The following is an 8,077-nucleotide window of genomic DNA, read 5'->3' as shown; positions in this document are numbered from 1 at the left end:
ATAACAACTTGTTTTCTAACCCTCTTCTTCTATGTCCTTGCACTAACTCAACATTATAAACTCTTAGTGTAGTGCACAGTGTGTGAGGAGAGTAGTGGTGAACTCTTAAGATATATTTTTGCCCAATCCCACTTCTAGTTAGCCTCCTATTCTAGTTCCACACCTTAATGAAGGGTCCTAAAAGAATATTTAAATCATAATTTTCCTTAATGAGGCCAAAACTACTCCTTATCTTTACTTACATAACTTAATCTAATCCTATGGATGTCAAAATAGCTAAAAACATAACCTAAATAACTAAAGTGCTAGAAAAAAATTAATTATGAAGACTAATGATAAAATAAATAAGGGTTGTGAGTTTCTTACCTGTAGGGATTAGCTCTTTACCCTTTAATCTGTTTCATACTTAGAGTCCTCAAAGATGGTCTTTTCTTCTTCTTTGCTTCTTATTATTGAGATTGACCCCTACAAAGCATAACATAAGGTGACAAATTGAGATCGATTCATAAGTCTATTTATTTTTGTTTCTTGGTTTCTCTTTATTATCCTATTTACATTAATTGGTTATTTGAACATACACACCCTACATCACTTGCATTGTACATGACTTGGGTACATTAGGAGTTGCACAAAAAATCTAAGTCATGGGTTCCTTCTAGAGTGATGAGTTTTTCATAATTGGTTCATGGATTTATGCAATCCATCTGAGACCATAGTGCACTATCTCCTAAATGGAGGGATGACTTGTCTTGGTCGTCGGGATAATTTTCCCATCATGAGTGCACTAGTGCATGTGATGTGCATTGGATAGGAACCATGGTGAATCAAGATGTAAGGTTATTAATTGTTATGATTCACCAAGGTACTATACTACATGGACTCTCAACCTTGAGAGGATATTGAGCTTGTGTCAAAGTCAATGGAGGCTTTGACCTATGGGCGAGACTCGAAATTTGTCATATATCCCTATGGATTAGGTCACTGTTGATGAAGGCTAGTGATAACTAGTGTTCCAAATAAAGGCATCATGATATCTCATAGACCGAGACAGTGCGTCCCATTGGGTGATCCAAGGGACATGTGATCTAGAAGACTATGACCTTAGTATTTTTTTTTAGTGAAAATTTGACATATGTTCCTTAGAGCTAGAGTATGTTGATTGATCATATAATAAGTAGGATCTATAACTTAAGGATTGGAGATGTAATCTTGATAGGTGATAGCACTACCTTGTTGGATTATGGGCATCAGTTCATAGGGAATCTACATGCAGTGGATAGTAGATCAAGGAATTGAGCTTCGTCTCATTGTTATTTACACAGGGTACTAGAGTGTAATTGATTCTCTTTAGTGGAATGTTGAATCAAATTCATAATTAGATTATGAGAGAGCTAGTATTCTTATGGGTCCTAATAGTCCCCGCTCTGGGCTTATATACCATAATGACATGGTTTATAAGGATTGGATTAGCTCTTGGTTCACTTTTATGCATTAGGTTATTTTGGTAATTACACAAGGTTACATAGGGGATAGATAACAAGTTCTCTATATTGAGCTAATTGATTAATTAGATGTCTCTATGTGGTTAATTATTCAACTAAGACCCATTTTAGGCTAGATTAAGTGACATAAGTCTTGGTAGGCTTAAGTCGCTTAAGCCTAGTAGGGGAACCCTATAACTACCCTTTTAGGGCCTAGGGGTTTCCATGAATTTTGAGAGATAGTTCTTTTCCACCTTCAGAGAGAGAGAGAGAGAGAGAGAGAGAGAGAGAGAGAGAGAGAGAGAGAGAGTCATAACTTCTTCATTTCCAAAGCCCACATTTTAGAGTGTTAAGATCATGGTTTGAGTCATTGAGTGAAAGATCTTGGGTGTACGAGACTTCTAGATTCTTTTTTGTTCATCTTTACAGAGGGCAATTGATTTGGGAACATCCAAATAAATGATAAAGTTTTCTAATGGTTTTCCTTTAGACCCTATATTGGTCAAAATATGATTTTTGCTTTCATTGCATATGATTTAGAGGCTTAGGGTAATTTTGCATGCACCTATTCAATCTAGGGTAAGGGAATGAAGCAATCTAGGTATCCTAACAACTAGTATTAGAGCCTTAAGATAGGTTTTTACGTGTTAGATATGCTTTAGGGTGTGCTAACTCTATTTTGCAGGGTTTTTTTTTTTTTTCATCCCATGGCCTCATGGATGAATATATGTTTGTTTTCTAGGAAATATGATGGTTATAATTGGGAATGATTGTTGTTTAGATTTTTTTCTTTGCTTAGATTGAGTTGTAAGCTCTGTGGTTAGGAGCATATTTTTTACATTTCAATGTAAAAATACTTTTTTTGTTCTTAGACAGATTGTAAGCTTCATTTCCATGAAGTATGAGATTTTTCCTTCATGTAAAAATTTAATTTTATCTATCTTTGATGACCCAAAATTGGAGGCTAATGGTTCAAATCATTCATGGACATTCATTCCCAAGAAATTAGTAAAAAAAGATGAGCCTTTTATAGAGACAATGGTTAGAGAAATTGAAGAAATAGGCTTGGGTGCGCAGGTTAGGAATGAAGTACTCCAGCACTGAGATTAATGCTCGAGTGGCTCGGGCGCTTGAGCGTTAGCGGTCACTTATAGCGCTCGAGAGGTACCAATAATCAAGTAGTACTTCCAATGGTCACTAGTTGTTTCCAATGTCTTAAAAATATTTTGGGTGCTCGAGCGCAGGTGACGACAAATGCATAGTAAGAAGGGACAATAGCAGAAAAGTGACAATTTGGGATTTTAATAATAAATTAGGGTTTTTGTGTAACTAACCTTATTTTTGGTTGTAGGTATAGCTTTGGTAAATTTGGATTTTCTTTATCCAAATGGGTTACCAAGTTTACGCAATAAGATCCCTAAGGTCATGGAAAACAATCTATTTTATTATTTATTTTATGTCATGTTTTTATTCAACATGTGTTTAATAAATAATAAATGGGAAAAATAAAGGTTTATGAGAAGTTTTTTCCAATGTTATTTCTCTTTGAACTGGTTATTGTTAAAAGACATTGTTATTCCTTTTTGGATTATCCACTTGGTTTGATAAATGGTTCTCCAAGCTCCCCTCCCCTCCTTCCCCCCTCTCCCCTCCTTCCCGTCCCTTGAAAGAAGGAGAACTAAACCTATCATTGGTCTTCCAAGCTTTTCCACCCTAAGAGAAAGAGGAAACCATTTTGTATATGAATAGTCTAATTATAAAAGAATAAGAAAACAATTCTTTTAGCATAGAAGTTTTGGTTTAAAAATTAAATAACAAATTTGGAAAATCTTATGATAGAGAATTTATTTTAAAAAAGGTTACCATAATTACTAAAAGTCTCTATTTTCAAAAAATTAAGTGGGAGAGGGTCCTAGAAAAGCCCAAAACCTCCATTGTTAAGCCCATCTTCATTTGGGATCATCACCACCCTATTGGTGGGTTGGGCCCTAAGAATTGAGGGATATGGAATCTTCTTAAGGATGAGGCTAGACATGTTTACACTAGGAGCAACCACCCTACTTTTGGGGTTCCTTACTTGGTCAAATTGATAGTTCAAGGACAGTGATTATACACTTAACATGTGAAATGAAGTGGTCAAATCACCCACTGTGGTCCCACTTGCATAATCTATGGGCCAAATTAAAAGATATATTGATCTTGTATTTAGATATTAAGGCAGGGAGATTAATCTAATAGGGTCTTTAACTTGTAATAAGGTCATGACCTACTCACCATAGGCTTGACTCTCATGATACAAGGATACCTTGTAAAAGGATATGTAGTTTGAGAGCACTACATGTTTTCTAAATTAATTACCAACTTACTGTGTATGGTTAATTAATTAATGCAAGCTTTTATTTCTATTACAGATATCATGTCTCATAATCCAATTAGTCTCATTCTCACTATTAATAAGTCAACTGGAACAAGCTATGTGGATTGGAAAAGGAATTTGGACATAGTACTCACTTTAGCTCCTTTAAAGAGGGTAGCTCAAGAAATTGCTCCTTCTACCCCTAATGAACATTCAACTCAGGAGAAGAGAGACAATTATCATAGTTGGCAGAGGGCGGATCAAAAGGCTAAGTGCATTATACTTGGATATTTGGATAAGGTGTTACAATATCAACATGCCCACACCTTATGATATTCTTATCAGTCTCCATGAGATGTTTGGTGCCAAGGGCTGGCCAACTAGGCAACTGCTCTTAAGGTTATTTTGGATACTAAGACTTCAGAAGGAACTCCTATTAGAGATCATATGATTTGTATGATAAGAATTTTTAACGAGATGGATATCCTTGGAGTTGAGATCCATGGGAAAATCTAGGTTGACATGGTTTTAGAGACCTTATTGGATTCTTTCAAGTAGTTCAAGCTCAACTATAATATTTATAAGATGGTGATGAGCTTAATCGAACTAATGAGGAAACTTCAAACAATTGAGGGGATTCTCAAAGACCAGAGAGGTATTCATATGAAAATGAAGGGTTTTTTAGGTTCTTTTAGCCACAAGAAGAAAAACACTATACAGTCCATCAAGCAAAAGGGAAAGTTCAAGGGTAAGGGGAAAAAAAAGAGGAAAGATCAAGGCAAGTGTTTCCTTTATGGTCAGAAAGGCTACTGGAAGAAGGAATGCCCTAAGTTCTTGAAGAGATAGTTAGCTATGTATCATTCTTTTCTAGTTGAATCACGTTTAGTGTTAGATTCTAATAATTCTTGGTGGATAGATTCTAGATTCATTGATCATGTCTATAATTCATTACAAGGGTTTCAACTAAGGAGAAGGTTGAATGATGGGGATATGTACTTAACATTAGCTTCTGAAGTGAGAGTTGATATGCGGGCAGTGGGAGATGTTACCCTTATATTTTCTAATAGTAGTATTCTAGTATTAAAGGATTTTCTTTAGGTTCCTGAGTCTAGGAGAAATTTGATTTTGGTTTTTAGTTTATGTAAATTGAATTATTAATTTTTTAAAATAATAAATGGGTTTTTATTAAGTTGAATAATTCATTTATATGCTCAGGATCAGTGATAGATAGTCTTTATCATGTTTCTCCATTATCTGTTTTGCCAAGTAATCAAAATTATCACATCTTACATAAAAGGAAGAAACCTAGCATTAATCAAACAAAGCTTTGACACTTACGCCTAGGTTATATGAATCTAAATAGGATCCAAACACTAGTTAAGTCTGAAATTTTACCTCATTTGATTTTAGAGGATCTTCCAGTCTATGAATCTTGTATAAAAGGTAAAATGACCAAGATACCCTTTACTGCTAAAGGATATAGAGGCAATGAGTGTTTAGAGTTAGAGCATACTAACGTGTGTGGGCCTTTTAATGTCCATGCACGAGGAGGGTATGAGTACTTCATCACATTTACGGATGATTACTCTAGGTTTGGATATGTTTACCAGATGCATAAGAAGTCTGATGCCTTGGATAAATTCATTGAATTTAAGTTGGGTAAACATATTAAGGTATTTCAATTTGATTGAGGTGAAAAGTATATGTCTACTTAGTTTGATTCTTTCCTCAAGGAGCATAGGATTATATCCCTATTGAGTACATGTAGAACTCTATAGAAAAATGGAGTAGCAGAAAAAAGAAATCGAATGTTGATGGAGTAGCAGGATTCCAAGTCGGTATCTTTAACTCCTAGAGAAATGTAGAAAGGTCACAAACCTAGTTTGCAACACATTCACATTTGGAAGTGCCTAACACATGTGCTGAAACCAAAGGTAGACATGTTAGAAGTAAGGTATGAGGTATATTGGTTTGTAGGCTATCCAAAAGGAACAAGAAGACATTACTTTTATGATCAAGTTGACTAGAAAGTATTTGTTAGTACAAATTCCAAATTTTTGGAAGAGGACTATATGGTGAGTAATAGGGTAAGACATGATATAAATTGGAAAGCTCTTGAAGACACTCCCATATTAGAATAGGAGACTATGAGTCTAGAGGTTCCTACACTTACCATTCCAATAAGTTCTAGTACACCAGTGTCTCATCGTAGTGGGAGGATTGTTGTATAACTAGATAGGTTCATGTATTTGGGAGAGTCTTTTGAGGTAATTATAAAGGAATATGAGATCAATCCCATAAATTACGATGAAGTAATGAGCAGTGATGATGCTATTCTTTGGTAATGAGCTATGGAGGCAAAGTTAGAATCTATGTATTCTAATGGAGTTTGGGATCTTATAGAAGCACTTGAAAGGATAAAACCTATAGGGTTTAAGTGGGTCTACAAGAGGAAGAGAGTGGTAGATAAAAAGGTTGAGATGTATAAGGCTTTACTAGTAACAAAGGCTTATAGTCAGAAACCTAGTTTCAACTATGAGGAAACCTTCTTACCAGTATCCATGCTCAATTCCATTAGAATACTCCCATTCATTGTGGTACATCTTGATTACAAGATGTGGTAAATGGATGTTAAGACGACGTTCTTGAACAATGATCTTGAAGAAAACATCTATATGATGTAACCAAACAGATTCATAACAAAGGGCTAAGAGCACCTTATGTGCAAGTTTCATAAATCCATTTAAAGCAAGCATCCTGCTCACGGAATAGGCCTTTTTATTAGGCTATCAAGACTCTAAATTTTTATCAAAATGAGGATGAGCCTTATGTTGGGATTGAGTCTATATGAGCAAGACATGATGTAACATAGTTAGACTTAACTGTCCCCTTGCTATATTTTTAGTGTATTGACATTGATTTAAGTATTCAACATATGTCTCTTACATTGTACATGGCTTAGGTGCACTAGGAGTTTTCATAAAAGATACAAGTCATGGGTTCCTTGTAAGTAGACAAGTTGTCCACATTCAGTTCATGGATTTTGGAAATCTAGTAGAGACTATAGTGCACCACCTCCTAATTGGAGGGATGACTTGTCTTGACCATTGGGATGGGTTTCCTATGGTAAGTGCACTAATATATGTGAAATACACTAGATAGGACCTACGGTGAATCATGATGCAAGACTATCAATTGTCATGATTCACCAAGCTACTATATTGCATGGACTCTCAACATTGAGAGGATATTAAGTTTGTGCCAAAATCAATAGGAGGCTTTGACCTATGGATGAGACCCTAAAGTGGTCATATATTCTTATGGATTGAGTCACTGTTGATGGAGGCTAGTGGCAACAAGTATTCTCAATAGAGGCACTATGATACCTCATGGGATTAAGAATGTGTGTCCCCATTGGGATATCTAAAGGATATGTGATCACGAAATCTATGGTTATAATAATTCATTTAGTGGAATTTGACATATGCTCCTTGAAGCTAAAGTATATTAGTTGATCACATAATAAGTGGGATTTGTAGCTCAACGATTTGAAAGGTAATCTTGATAGGTGATAACACTACCTTGTGGGATTACGAACACTAGTTTATGGGGAGTTTGCATACAGTGAATAGTGGGTCACAAACCCAAGCTTCATTTCATTGTTATTTACATAAGGTACTAGAATGCAATTAATTTTTTTTTTTTTTTTTTTTTTTTTTTTTTGTGGAGTGTTGAATCAACTTTAGAATTGGATTCAAAGGGAGCAAATACTCTTATGGGTCCTAGTGGTACCCGCTTTAAGCTCATATACCATGATGACACAGTTTATGAGGGTTTGATTGACTCTAAGTTTATTCTTATGCATAAGGGCGTTTTAGCAATTACACAAGGTTGATGGTGGACTATTCAAAAGGGCATCACTTTTAGATTGTTCTGTATCAAACTTATGAGATCAATAAAAATTTGATTTTTATCCCATATGATTAATTAAAAAATGGATTATTAATCAAATCGAATAAAAAATGAATTATTATCCTACTCTAATATTAATTGAAAAACCAAAAGTCCAATGGGGAAAACCTAAAGGGAGGAGGGGGAGGAGGGGAGTGAATTGGTGTTTTTTAAATAAATAAAAAAATTAGAATAAAGATTGATATCTATTGTCCCCAATTTTTGCCCTGCTAGTTATTAGGGATTATCAATTCTTTCCTTTAGACAATTCAAACAATATATCAAATAA

Source organism: Vitis riparia, chromosome 17 (genome assembly GCF_004353265.1).
Source record: "Vitis riparia cultivar Riparia Gloire de Montpellier isolate 1030 chromosome 17, EGFV_Vit.rip_1.0, whole genome shotgun sequence".
Taxonomy (NCBI): Eukaryota; Viridiplantae; Streptophyta; class Magnoliopsida; order Vitales; family Vitaceae; genus Vitis; species Vitis riparia.
Note: the sequence above shows the minus strand (reverse complement) of the source record.